The sequence below is a fragment of the Carcharodon carcharias genome, chromosome 7 (assembly GCF_017639515.1).
Source record: "Carcharodon carcharias isolate sCarCar2 chromosome 7, sCarCar2.pri, whole genome shotgun sequence".
NCBI classification, from domain to species: Eukaryota; Metazoa; Chordata; class Chondrichthyes; order Lamniformes; family Lamnidae; genus Carcharodon; species Carcharodon carcharias.
The window spans coordinates 20,951,930-20,966,116 of NC_054473.1; the positions used below are offsets into that span (position 1 = coordinate 20,951,930).

At 40.1% G+C, this 14,187-nt stretch overlaps 1 protein-coding gene across 6 annotated transcripts in view; it reads right to left on the reverse strand.

Annotated features, from left to right (window-relative positions):
- LOC121280298 overlaps positions 1-14,187 on the reverse strand; it is a 42,268-nt gene that overhangs the window by 14,428 nt on the left and 13,653 nt on the right. The gene's annotated exons all lie outside the window — the stretch shown is intronic.

Consider the following 14,187-nt stretch of genomic DNA (forward strand, 5'->3'; position numbering starts at 1 on the left):
AAGTGGCTCTTAATTGCCCACTTAAGTGGAAAAATGGCATGGTGGCAGGATAACATTTGACACTACCTGCACAAACGTTCCAGCATTTCTGCCTCCCAGCCCATCACCAAATGGCCCAGAATATTCCAGCCCATTTGCTTGGGCAAAAGGTTTTAAGGAGCATCTTCAAGGAGAATAAAGACATAAATGGTCACCATCCTGACTTGGAAATGTATCACCGTTCCTTCACTGTCGCTGGGTCAAAATCCTGGAACTCCCTTCCTAACAGCACTGTGGGTGTACCTACACCACATGGATTGCAGCAGTTCAAGGAGGCAGCTCACCATCACTTTCTCAAGATCAACTAAGGATGGGCAATAAATGCTGTCCCAGCCAGAGAAGCCCACATCCTGTGAATGAATAAAAAAAAAGTGCAGTTTAGGTGGCTAAAGGCACTCCCAACAACTGTGGAGTGATTAAAACCAGGCATGCTCAAGAGGCCAGATGTCACGCAGTACTGATAACTGGAGTGTTGTGAGACTGGAGGGGTTATAGAGATAGGGAGGGGTGAGGTCACGGAGGAATTTGTAGACAAGGGTGTATATTTTAAAATTGTGACATTGCTTAACCAGTGAGCACAGGGGTGATGGGTGAACAGTACTTGGTGTGAATAGGGACACAGGCAGCAGAATTTTAGATGACCTTACGCTTACGGCTGGCAGAACATGTAAGGCCAGCCAGGAGTGCGTTGGAATAGTGAAGTCTAGAGGTAGCAGAGTCTTGGATGATATTTCAGTAGTAGATGAACTGAGAAAGGATTGGAGTCATGCGATATTACAGAGGTGGAAAAAGGTAGCCTTAGAGATCGTGAAGATATATGACAGTTTTAGATATTTTATCATTCTTGAAATCCAACAATTTTAATGAGGTTATACCCTTTTCATTTTTCTCTCTCTTCTGACATATTCTCTGAATATTTGTTTAAACATGAGTGGTTATAACGCGTTATTGGAAGAAATGATTGGGATGACTTACTGAGCTTGACGGTGTGAAAGACCCCTGTTGTGTTCAATTACACAGATGCACAGATATGCAGGGAGATGTAAGCAGTATTTTCTTGTGATCAGAAAAGTTGTTTAGATAGGCAGAGAACAAATGTCACAATGACTCACGACAACTTCCTTCTATGCGCTGTTAAAGGCTGCATCACATACTGTATGGTTTAAGTGTTGAAATATTATTCAATTCCCACAAAACATTCCTAAAGCCCAGCAATGTGCACATTAAAAACATTTCTAATATTCTTCCCCCAATTTCCATCAACTGTTGTTGTTTCCATCTTGGGTAATTTGTTGGGGAGGTGAATTTCCTGGAATAACTGGGGAAAATGAAATTTCTCTAAATTTGTGTTAGTCACTGGGGATATTCATGTTGCAGCAAACTATTGGGTCAGGGCAAGCATGTAAAGTTGGAGTTCCTCACATTCTGATGAGTACTATTATAACAACTTTATCAGTTGGTAAGATTGACCTCCCTCAAAATGGCCAATGACAACAGCCTTCACTTGTATATCACCTTTGATAGAAAAGTATTCCAAAATACTTCACAGTACTCAGGCTGAGTAAAAAAAATAGTGGGCATAGTCAGAGGCCTGGTCAAGGAGATGGATTTTAGGGAGGATCTTGAAGGAAGAGAGGTAGAGGATTTAAGGAAGAAACTCTAGAGCATGGGCACCAGGCAGCTGAAAGCATAGCTGCCAGTGGTGGGCCAAAGAATGGGGAAATATACAAGGACTTGTATTCCCAAGCTGTGGATGAACAATCCAATGCTTGGTGAATTCTGCTTCACAGTGACAGGAAGAACCAACATGAAAGGATCAAAGGACTATGTTGATCTTTTTGACTTTTTAAATTAGGCATTATCGAAAGCAAAACCAAAATAATAGATATCTTGAGACATGAAAGAACACAAATTCTTTCTATATCACTCAGTCCTTACAATTTAATCATCTATTAACTAGATATTTTCTACTATATTAACATAATTGTAGCTGCCGATGGCTCAGGTGTGATGAGGACACTACCACATATTAGGATCCTAGAGCCTTGGCAGACAGCTACTAAGTCACTTCAGCCATTTCCTAAACTTTAAGGATAGGTTTTATATATTAAGCCAGAAAGAAATAACAGAAAGAAATAATAGAAGCAGAGATGGATGAAGGCTAGTCGGGATTCAGACCAAAGAATGGAACTAGAGAAGATATCTATAATGTGAGAGAAGCGCTAAAACCTGTGTGTGTAGATGATGAGAAGGCATTTGATAAAGCATACCATCAGAAAATAATGGAGTGCTTAAACAAACTAGAAATTGACAGAAATGATAAAAGGATAATTCAGAATCTATATTGGAATCAATCAGCAGTGATAGTGGCTTGTCAGACAGCTTCACAATCAACACATCTCTGGTGCACTCCTGTTTTATGTCCCTAAAACTGTTCAACCTGTACACTGTGTTATGATCGGGATGGGAGGAGTGCACAGTTTATCTAGCCCTACCACTCCACCGGTCGTACCATTAGTGTAAATGCTTAATTCGCTTACCAAAACAGCCACTTATTTACTTTTCCTACTGTTAGGCCCAGAATAAGAGAGACTTTAAACAGGCTTCTTTCAATAAACTCAGAATGATTGATTTATAATAAAATAAAACGTAGTTTTTTAAAACTAGTAGTAAGAACTGGTTACCACGCAATTTGTAATCTGGAATTGCAACTATCTATCCGTTTTAAAATTCCCCACTGCATGCACACACACACTCACAAAGGACAAACAAATAGGGTCTCTGCAGAGATGAACGGCTAAAGAAAAAAACTATATAAAAAGGTTTAAGTTCACGGGTTTTGGTGCTGTTGATCTGTTCTCCCTCATGTGAGGTCGACTCGCTAATCCCAATAGCTGCCTGGAGGCTGTCACCAATGGAGCTTCAGCATGGAGAAAAATAGAACAAGATCAATCCTTCTCATCTCAGCCTCTTGGGTTTCCAAATACAGACAAGTTCCACTGAGTTAAGGATTCCTAGCTGGATACTGATAACCACACTGTATTTCACGCAAGGCAAGGAGAATGCGAGCTGGGCAGCTTTTCTCCTTCTCAGGTCAGTTCCCAAGTGCCCAAATAATGCCCTTCCAAACTTTAAAAGAAAATATAGTTCGTGTACATAATGGTTCTAACATGCCTTCACCCGTAAGAAATGAAGCACCATTTCCAAATATGTTTCATTATAAAGTGTACAGGGAAAACAAATACTATAAAACAAAATTCAAATGTACACTCACTCAGTCACTCAATCCTTATACAGAATCTGTACACTTTTCTTTGAATTTCTCGATTTCTAGATAATTCTACAAAAATTACATTCTTGATAATGCATCAACAATTATACTATCCTTCCCAGCAATATGAACAATCCTTAAGTTATAAGGCTGTCTTTGCAAGCTCCATCAGAACAGTCGAATTCTGAGTCTTAAATTTTCCACAGAAGCCAAGGGATTATGGTCAGTACATACTGGTGTTACAGCCATGACACATATATGCCTCAAAATGTTTAAGAACCAGTACCAATCTCAGAGTTTCCTTTTCTACCATAGAGTTTCTCTTCTGACGTTGATTTACATTTTTTTTTAAGAAAAGTACGCCAATGGCTTCGCTATGCCTGATTCATCCTCTTACAATAGCAGTGCTCTCACCCCCAAGTCGCTAGCATCGATTGGCATCTTGAAGGGTTTCGTAAAGTTAGGGGCGGCTAACACCAGTTCATTCATTGGGATTGCCTTCAGCTTCCCAAAAGCTGTCTAGCACTCCCTTGACCATACCACCTTTGCCTTCTTTTGCAATAAATCCTTTACTGGAGCAGCTATCGTGCTGAAGTTTGGCACAAACTTATTGTAGAAGCTACACATCCCTAAAAATCTCATGATATCCCATTTAGTTTTAGGGACTGAGAATTCTATCAAAGCCTGTACTTTTGCTGTTCTTGGCAACACTTGTCCTTGTATTATGATATGTCTCGATAAGTTACTCGCATTTTCCCGAACTCACTCTTGGCAAGGTTCATTACAAGATCTGCCAACTGTAATTGCTTAAATAGGGCTTCCAATTGTCTTAAATGATCTTTCAAAGTGTTGCTGTAAATCAATACATCATCCAAGTAAAATACATAATAGGAACACTAGATACCATTTGATTCATTGGTCTTTGGAAAGTGGCTGGAGCATTTTTTTTAGCCCGAATGGCATTACTCAGAATTGGTACAGCCCATTCAGGGTGATGAAAACCGATATCTCCTTAGCTCACAATGTTAAAGGTACCTGCCAGTATCCTTTCAATAAATCTATCTTAGTAAGGAATGTGACACTGCCAACCCTGTCAATACAATTTTTTAAACAAAGGACTGGGTAGGAATCATTTTTGTTACTGCATTAACCTTTCGATAATCTATGCAGAATCTGGCTGATCCATCAAGTTTAGGCATTAACACTACTTGAGAACTCCAACTGCTTTGACTAGGTTCAGTTAGGTGATTTTTCTAACATATATTGAATTCCTGCCTTCACTTGAACTAGTTTCTCTGGACTTAACAGTCAAGGACGTTGTTTTATAGAAGAACATCCCCCAACATCCACATCATGAATGGTTAAAATAGTACAACCTGGTTCAATCCATATAGATTCCATTAAATTCCATAAGTAACCTCACTAGATCTTCTCATTACCCTGCCTCTAAGTGTGAAAATATGATGTCCAATAATCCTAATATTCTAGTGTTAGTGTTAGCTAACCAGATAGTAGGAGGTTCAATTTGTAATCTGTCTTCCTTCTGCCTCTCTCTGTCTCTTCCGTCCTCCATTGTGCTTACAACTTGACATACCTGCTCCTTCTTATCCTTTTCTCTACAATGATATTGTTTTAACATGTTGATAGGACACAGACAATTCTTTTCGCTGTGAATCTGTCAAATAATTTACTTTATCGATCCTCTTAACTACCTTGTATGGACCACTGAAGCGTGCTTTCAGAGGTTCCTCCTGTAAAGGCAATAACACTAACACTTCATCCCCAGGTTACAATGTTTGGGTCGCAGCTTGCTTACCTGGCCATTCCTTTAACTTTGTTTGCGGAACTTTAAGATGTTCTTGAGCCACTTTCCAAGCTCCTGTGAACCATTCCTGGAACTTGCACACATAATCTAACAGAGGATTTGATCCTCTGTCCTCAAAACTTTTCTTTGACAGCTTCAGAGGACCTTTTATCTCAGGTCCATAAATTAATTCCTCTCCGGTCTGAGGAGGAACTCCCGAGGTGTTCCAAACAGTCCCATCCCTTCCCTGGCTACTTGCCTCCCTTTCATGTTCTTACCTTCTATCCTTCTCGGGTTTGTGAGGGTGACGGAAAAAGGGTTTGAATTTATGGACCAGCTCAATCCTCAGGCGTCTCCACTGCCTGTTTTTCTGTTGCAACCCCTCGGTCTTCAGTGTGGGCTCTAACTACTGGAGGAAGTGAATTTTTTAAATTCTTCCTGGAGAATTATTTCGCTAAGAGCTTCATATGTGGCATCTACCTTTAATGCCCATATCCAACACTCAAATTCACTTTGCTTTACCTGCTCAAATTCAACATAGGACCAGCTGTTTCCTTATGTTGCAAAATTTCTGCCTATACACCTCAGGAACTAACTCATATGCATTAAGAATAGCCTTTACTACTGCATCATAATCCACAGAAACCTCTTCTGAAAGTGATGCATAAACTACATGAACTCTACCCTCCAACCTACTCTGTAAGAGCAATGGCCAGTTTTCTTTTGGCCATTTCATTTGCTTAGTCACCCTCTCGAGCAAAATAAAGAAGGCCTCAATATCCTGTTCTCAAACTTTGGAACGGTCTGTGCAAATTTAAACATCTTCCAAACGGGCTCTGGGCTGGGGGTTGTTTTCTCGTCATCAGACCGGTATCCGAAGGCTCTTTTTTTAAAAGAAATTTCAGCCCTTTAAGGTGGTGTCCCTTTCTTGTTCCTTGTCTCTTTCCTCCCTTGCTAACTTTGCTCTCTGGGGATCAAGTTTTCGCATTTCCATTTCTCTTCCTTTTTCCTCTAATTCAAGTTTTTTCAATTCCTTTAACAAGTTTACGTTTTTCCATTTATTTTTTGTGTTAAAACTGTTTAATTTGCAACTGAATCCTAGCTAACTTAACTGACTCATAACCCCCCCACCCCCCCACAAGAGAACATGGCCTCTCTTGTATCCCTTCCAATTTCAAATGCCGTGCAATTATCTCAACTATGTCTGCTTTCCTTGCCCTTATGGTTAGTTCTAACTTCAACTTCTCTGCCAATCCCATTAGCTTAGTTTTGGTTACATTTTGTAAACCAGTCAGGGTTACATCTTTCATCTCCAGAAAAGTCTTAGCAACTTCTAACGTCATTTTGGTTTACTCATGTAAAGAAACCTGGTATGTGTCCTTTGGTCCTTTACCAATTATTATTAATCCGCATCCAGTCACCCGTTGTCTGCATTTTGAAATCCCACAAGAGCCCCCAATCTATGTTACAACCAGGATGTGAGGAGTGCACAGTTTATCTAGCCCGGCTACTCTACAGATCATACCATTAGTGTAAACGTTTAATTTACTTACCAAAATGGCCAATTATTTACCTTCACTATTGTTCGACCCAGAATAAGAGAGACTTTAACCAGGCTGCTTTCAATCAACTCAATGATTGATTTATAATAAAAGAAAACGTTTTTAAAAACAAGTTGCAAAAGCTGGTTAACACACAATTTGTAACTATCTATCCATTTTAAAATTCCCCAGTGTGCGCACTTGCACACACACAAACAAAGGACATCCAAATAGGGTCTCTGCAGAGATGGGTAGTTGAAAAAAAAAACCTTATAAAAAGGATAAAGTTCGCAGGGTTTTGATGCTGTTTATCTGGTGCTCTCTCCTGAGAGGACAGGTTGCTGGTCTCAGTAGATGCCTGGACTTTGTCACCAACAAAGCTTCAGTGTGGGGGAAAATACAGTCAGATCAATCCTCCTTGTCTCAGTGTCCCGGGTTTCCAAATACAGACAACTTCCAGTGATTGAGGATTCCTAGCTGGATACTGATAACCATACCATATTTCAAGCAAGGCAAGGAGAGCACAAGCTGTGCACCTTTTCCCCTGCTCAGTTCATTCCCAACTAAGTTCAAAACAACAAGTTCTATCAGGTGATTTCCAGTAAATCACTAGGGTTTTGCCCTTATAACAGTTTTTTCCATCAATTAAAGTGACTGCAGTTAAATAAACAAATAGCTCTCCTCCGCAATTGCCATGCTAGTCATTTAGCTGACATCATGTGATTTCTTAGAAAAGACATGCTTGCTCTAGTCCATGACGAACTTATGACCTCTTAAAAAAAAAATCCAGGTCAGTTCCCAAGTGTCCAAATAACGCAATGTTCTTCTAAACTTTAAAAGAAAATATAGTTCTTGTAGATATGGTTCTAACAACTGAAGCTGCCTTCAAAGATGTAGAAGGTCAGCCAGATTGGTGGGTTGAACGTCAACAACTTGAGATACATAGGTGACACTGTACTGATTGCAGAGTCAGAAGAGGCACTACAGGAAATTGTAAATAAAGTGAAAGCAAGGTAGGTGGCACATGGATTAAGTATGAATGTAATGAAGTCCAAGACAATGGTGATAACCCTGGAAATTAAAATTGAATAAATGGCCAAATCCTAGAACATTTGAAACAAGGACATACCTTGGGCAGTTTAAAACAGACGATGGGAGGTGTGATTGTGAGATCCAAAGGGGAATTGTGACAGCCAAGACCAGTTTTTTTCAGAATGAAGGATGTGTTAACATCAAAGAAACTGAACCTGAATCTTAGGAACAGATTACTGAAGGGTTACAACTTGTCATCTACGTTATATGCCTCGGAGACATGGAAAACAAAGAGACTATTGACATGTGGAATGTATTCACAAGAACAAAGTGTTAGCAGCAGGAGTAGGCCATGGATAGATTCTTAATAAGCAAGAGGGTGAATGATAGGAAGAAATGTGGAATCGAGGTTAAAATCAGATCAGCCATGATCGTATTGAATGACAGAGCAGGCTAGTGGGACCCAGTGACCTATTCCTGCTCCTAGTTAATAGGTTTGTATGCTTGTAGGCCATTCAGCCCCTCAAGCCTGCTTTGCCATTCGATAAGATCATGGTTGATCTGATTGTGACCTCAACTCCACTTTCCTACGTGTCCTCCATGACCCTTGAGATATGGATGTATAGAAGGATGTTCTACATATTGTACACAGACAGAGAGTAATGAGGAAGTGCTGGAAATAGCTGTTAAAAAAAAGAAATTAGGGCATAACATCAAAGCGAGAAAGATCAATATTTTGGTCACATCATTAGAACAGATGGTAGACAGTGACAATTATTGGAAGGAATGAATACAGTGGACTGGATGCAGTTGACTTATGTGGAATGTAGAAGAGCAGCACTGTACAGATAGAGGTGGAGATCCATGGCAGTCAACCTTATGGGAGGAAGATGACATGAACAAAAGAATTAGACCAGAAAGTTTTACCCCAGATACAGAGTGACATTACTGGTACAAACAGCTGAGAGCAGGATTATTTATTGGTTGAACTGAAAGCCTGAATGAAACGTATGTGGGGTCAGTTTGTAGCTGATCTGCATCCCTAGCTGTGGAAAATGAGATACTTTTAGTGTAACAGTAGCACAAGGTATACAGCAGACAGGTGTGCAATCTGAACCATCACGATGGTAAAGCCAATACTTTAAAATAATAATCTTGTCTTAAAATAATTTTATATGTACACCTCTGTTATCCGGGATAATTAGAAAAGAAAAAATTTCCACATCTCACAGGGGGTTACTCCACAAGATTAATGGAAAGCTGCCACAGTGGGTTAAGAATTGGCTGCATGCCCATAAACAGAAAGTTGTTATCAATAGTTGTGGATCTGCTTGGAGCCCGATTCTCTGCGGTGTCCTGCAGGGATCGAAGTTTGGGCCATTGCCCTATGTTATCTGTCTTAATGATCCAGATGAAGATGTCAGGGGACCACTCCACCAGTTTACAAATGATATGAAGATTTGTACAATAGGACTGTGGAAGACACTAAAACAACTCCAAGCAGATCTTGAATGTACTGAGAGAATGGGTGCCCTTTGGCAAATGGTATCTGACTTATAGAAGCTCAGTTTTATGCATGTGGACAGGAACAATGCTAAGCACACTAACACCTTAGAAGGAACAGAAGTAGTTATTGTGGTATCATAGTTCACAACTCTCTAAATATTTGCAACCAATACAGAGATGCCATAACTAAAGCATTCACAGAATATCCATTCCAAAAATGAAACATGCTATTTTGTCCTTGCACAAGACCTTTGCTACATCTCATTTAGAATATTCAATCATAATTTCGCCATGGAGGTGGGAAGCTTGAGTTGGGAAATCTCCTGACTCAGCAGAGCCGCCTCTAAACCCCACGTGCACAATTTTCGCTTGGTGGGAGGGGTAGGGACATGATCGAGTCAGGCCTGCCACCTCCGAATGCAGTTCAGAGGCAGCCATGGTGGCAGGCAAGATGCAGGGGCAGGCTGGTTAGAAGACCCACCTCATTTCTGAGATTTCTGTCCAGTTTTATACGAAGCTAATAGAACCTCTAGCCCTCAATCCTCACCCCCATGCCCCCTCATATGCTATGCCATCTCATACCCCTCCACGATGTCCATTGCCATCACCCAGTGGGAAAAAATTAACTTTTCACAACGTAAGAGAGCTTTCACTCACACACACACACTTAATAGAGAATAAAAACATCTCATTCATGAAACCCATTCAACAATCTTAAATCCCTTCAAGTGGTCAATCTGTTATAAAAACAAACAAACTTTTATTCAGTAACCACAAAGACAGCTAATCCTTTAATATTCTCTTAAAACTGTTGATAAAAATGTGAACTCACCCCCTCCTGCTGAAATAAATGATTTTGGAGATTTTGAAACTCAGACAGGCATTCATAATGGGCTCAGCTATAACAACAGCCCTTGGAAAATGTCAACAATGAAGCCTACTGAAACTGCAGAAACAGAGAGCAGTGTTTTTTCTAAAGTGACCTGTCACTCCAACTGTTTTTTTTACTCTAACCGACAGCTGCAGCTTGACTTTTTTTAATATTTAAAAGGTTGGGATTTAAATAACTTCAGATTATGAGACTTAACAGAGCTTATCTGCCCTTCAAGAGCATTTACTCCGACATCAATTCATGACTCTCACATTGCATGTTAAGGCTCTTGGAATGGCCAAAACTCTTTGAACTCAGCACAAACTTCAAATAGCCTTGCTGAGTTTAGCTTTCTCGCCTGTGAGATTCACACCCCGCTCCCTGCCCCTTGCCAGCAGAAAATGGGATCTGCTGGAAATTGGTATCGGGACTTCTACATCCAGGCCCCACTCACCATTTTTGGCCTAATTCCTCAAAGGTGCAGGCCATTGTGTCCCATTCTGGTCCCCTCACATGATGAGCAACTTTCTTAGAGGTCAGTTGTGAGTACAGTCACCTCACTGTTGACCACAAAATCCAGGCGGTCCAGGCCACTGTTTTAACTTGATCGGTTGTTGAGTACCTGGGGTCTTGCATTTAAGTTACACAAGAAAAAAAGCAGGCTTGATGTTAGCCAGTTCTTCTTTTCCCGGTGAATAACAGACCCTTGGAATGGACTTGTGCAGTGAGTGCTGTTTCACTGTGTCTCGTCAAGGTAGCTCAATCATGCTCTTGGCTGAGGCAGAGATTGCATCATATAAAATGTACTGAAAGGTATTAATTAATATAAGGCATGGTCATTTCAGTCTCCTAGGCTAGTTTTGGTTACTTAGAGGATCAGAAGAAAATCTTTCAGATTTTTCCCCCAAATCTGGTTTCTCTTTGATTCAAGGAGACCACATGGCATGAAGGGGGTAGAGAGTCTCTTGACACAACACATTAAACATAGAAACAAAACACGTCTGGGACAGATTTGGTGGATCAGCTGGTTTTCCCCTGTTTGGGGATTTGTTTTATGTTTGTATGTTCACATTGTATTTGTTTAAATGACACCACTTTCTTAACTGTATGCAGCGGGGTTATTAATTGACGATTCTATTTTTATTTCACTCTTGATTTTAGCTCTCTGTCTTCCTTTGCTTTTAACTCCACCACAATCCATTCCCCAACCAAGTCTTTGGGGAGATAGCCTATTTACAAAGAATGCATGGTCCTTTACTAGAAATGACTATTAACTACACGTTAAGACTGTGTTGTCTGCACATTCATCATTAATGTTTCTCCATTAATGTCACCATTACAGAAATGGAATGTGGTTAATCACAGTGTATGTTAAATATTCCAGCCGGGACCAAAATGGGAAAAGCATATGGTTGCATGCATCCACTGCTCCCCGATTGCCTAATGATTAAGTGCAGAATGCTGTGATGTAAATTCCTTGGTCTGTGTTATATTATCTAATCTTGATCAGATCTACCATTTGGACATCACATTCCTTGGTGTCCCATGCTAGGAATGTTGGGGGGGTGGGGCTGAGGGCGGGAAATCCAGTGACTCTTGTTGGAAAATGTATTAATTTATCTCAATATGCATACATCTCTCAAAGCAGTGGATGACAAAGGCAATACGAAAGTTTAAATAAAATTAAGGCAGCAAAAGGAAACTATAAAATTAAATTATCAGGGAATATAAAAAGAAATGGTGGAGTATTCTACAGACCCATAAATAATAACAATCAGGGTACAGATAGGGCCACTAAGGGATACAAACAATAAATTCACAAGTAATGATAGCAAAGTGTCAGTAATATTAAATAATTACTTTGCCTCAGTATTTACCAGGTAAAGTAACAGGATGGACAATATATTAGGAGAAGAGATCAAAAAAGGATAGAACATTATTTCGGATAGAAAGAGGGTAGAAAATTGAAAAACTAATCAAATTTAGATAGAAAAAAAACCCTCTGGTCTGGAGGGGTTACATTTGTGTGTATTAAGAGTTGGGGAAGAGATAGCAAAGGCGCATATAAAAAACACATTAGAAAAGGGAATACTACAAGAGGATTGGGGGACAGCTAATGTGATTCCTATAAATAAAAAAGGAGATCGAACAAGGGAACTATAGTTGGTGGTAGGAAAGATATTGGAATCCTTATTCAAAAACATAACAGAAAAGCACCTAGAAACTGAAATTATAATAAATAGTCAGCACAGATGACAAAAGGAAAGGCCACGCCTGACCAATCTTATTGAATTCTTTGAAGAAGTGACAAAAAGGAAGATAAGGGTAATGTAGTAGACATAATATAATTGATTTCCAAAAAGCCTTTGATAAGGTACTGCATAGTAGACTTAGTAAGGTCAGAAAATGTAGAGTCAGAAGACAAGTAGCAGAAAACAGAGATTAGAGGTAATAAATAAGATTAGCAAATGATGGGAAATAGGGTTCCACAAGGAGTGGTGCAGGAACCACTGTATTTCACAACATAAATGACTGGACTCCGGAATATGGAATTGGCAGTACATTGCAAATTTTGCAGATTATACCAAATTGGGAGGTGCAGTTCATACAGAGTTGGACTATGACAAAACACAAAACGACATTAGTAAACTTGTAAAATGGATAAAATTAGCAAATGAACTGCATATAGGTAAGTGTGAGTAAAAGCAAAATACTGCGGATGCTGGAAATCTAGAACAAAAACAAAATTACCTGGAAAAACTCAGCAGGTCTGACAGCATCTGCAGAGAGGGATACAGTTAACATTTCGAGTCTGAATGACTCTTCATCAGAACTGAGGAAAAATAGAAAAGAGATGAAATATAGGCTGGTTTAAGGGAGGGCGGGTAGGCACCCCTCCCCACTCCCCCAGCCCCCCACCCCCCTACCCCACACGCCTCCCAGCCCCCCACCCCCCCCCATCCCCCGACACCCCACCCCCATCCCCCCCCACCACCACCCCCCCCCCACCCGCCTTAAACCAGCTTATATTTCACCTCTTTTCTATTTTTCCTTAGCTCTGATGAAGTATCATTCAGACTTGAAACGTTAACTGTATCCCTCTCTACAGATGCTCTCAGACCTGCTGAGTTTTTCCAGGTATTTTTGTTTTTGTTCTAGGTAAGTGTGGGGTCGTTTTTTAAAAAAAATCATTCATGGGATGTGGGCCAGCATTTATTGTCCATCCTTAACTGGCCTTGTTCAGAGGGCGTTCAAGTGTCAACCACATTGCTGTGGGTCTGGAGTTACATGTAAGCCACACCAGGTAAGGACAGCAGATTTCCAGATGGGTTTTTACAACAATGGTTTTGTGGTCATCATTAGTCTTTCCGGATTTTTATTGAATTGAGATTTCAACATTTGCCGTGGTGAGATTCAAACTCATGTCCCCAGAGCATTACCCTGGGTCTCTGGATTACTAGTCCAGTGACAATACCACTACGCCATCGTAAGAATAAGGAGGCCACATGCTCCATAGAAAATAAGTGTTTCAGTGGGGTAGAAGAACACAGAAATCTGGGGTAGAGATACACAGATCACAAAATAATGTCACAGTTTAATCATGTTGTAAAAAAGCAAACAAATCACTGGGCCCATTTTTGAAGAGATAGAATTGTTTAGACCAGGCTTGGAGTACTGTGAATAGCTTTGACCTGTGCATGATTATATGAATATAAAGGCACTGAAGAATGTGGAAAAATAGAATTAATAGAATGATACCAGAACTGAAAAGATATACTTATCAGGAAAGATTGAATGAGGTGAAGCTCTTTTCTCTAGAAAAGAGAAGACTGAGGCAAATAGCACAGATGCATTCAAGGGGAATCGAAATAAACACACGAGGGAAAAAGGAATAGAAGGATATGTTGATGAGGTTAGATGAAGAGGGATAGGATGAGGTTCAAAAATAAAAATTGCTAGAAAAACTCAGCAAGTCTGACAGCATCTGTGGAGAGAAAGACAGAGTTAACATTTCGAGTCCATATGACTTGTCTTCAGAACTGAAGAGAAGTAGAAATGTGGTGAAATATATACTGTTTAAGTGGGGTGGGACAGGTGAAGCTGGATAGAAGGCCAGCCATAG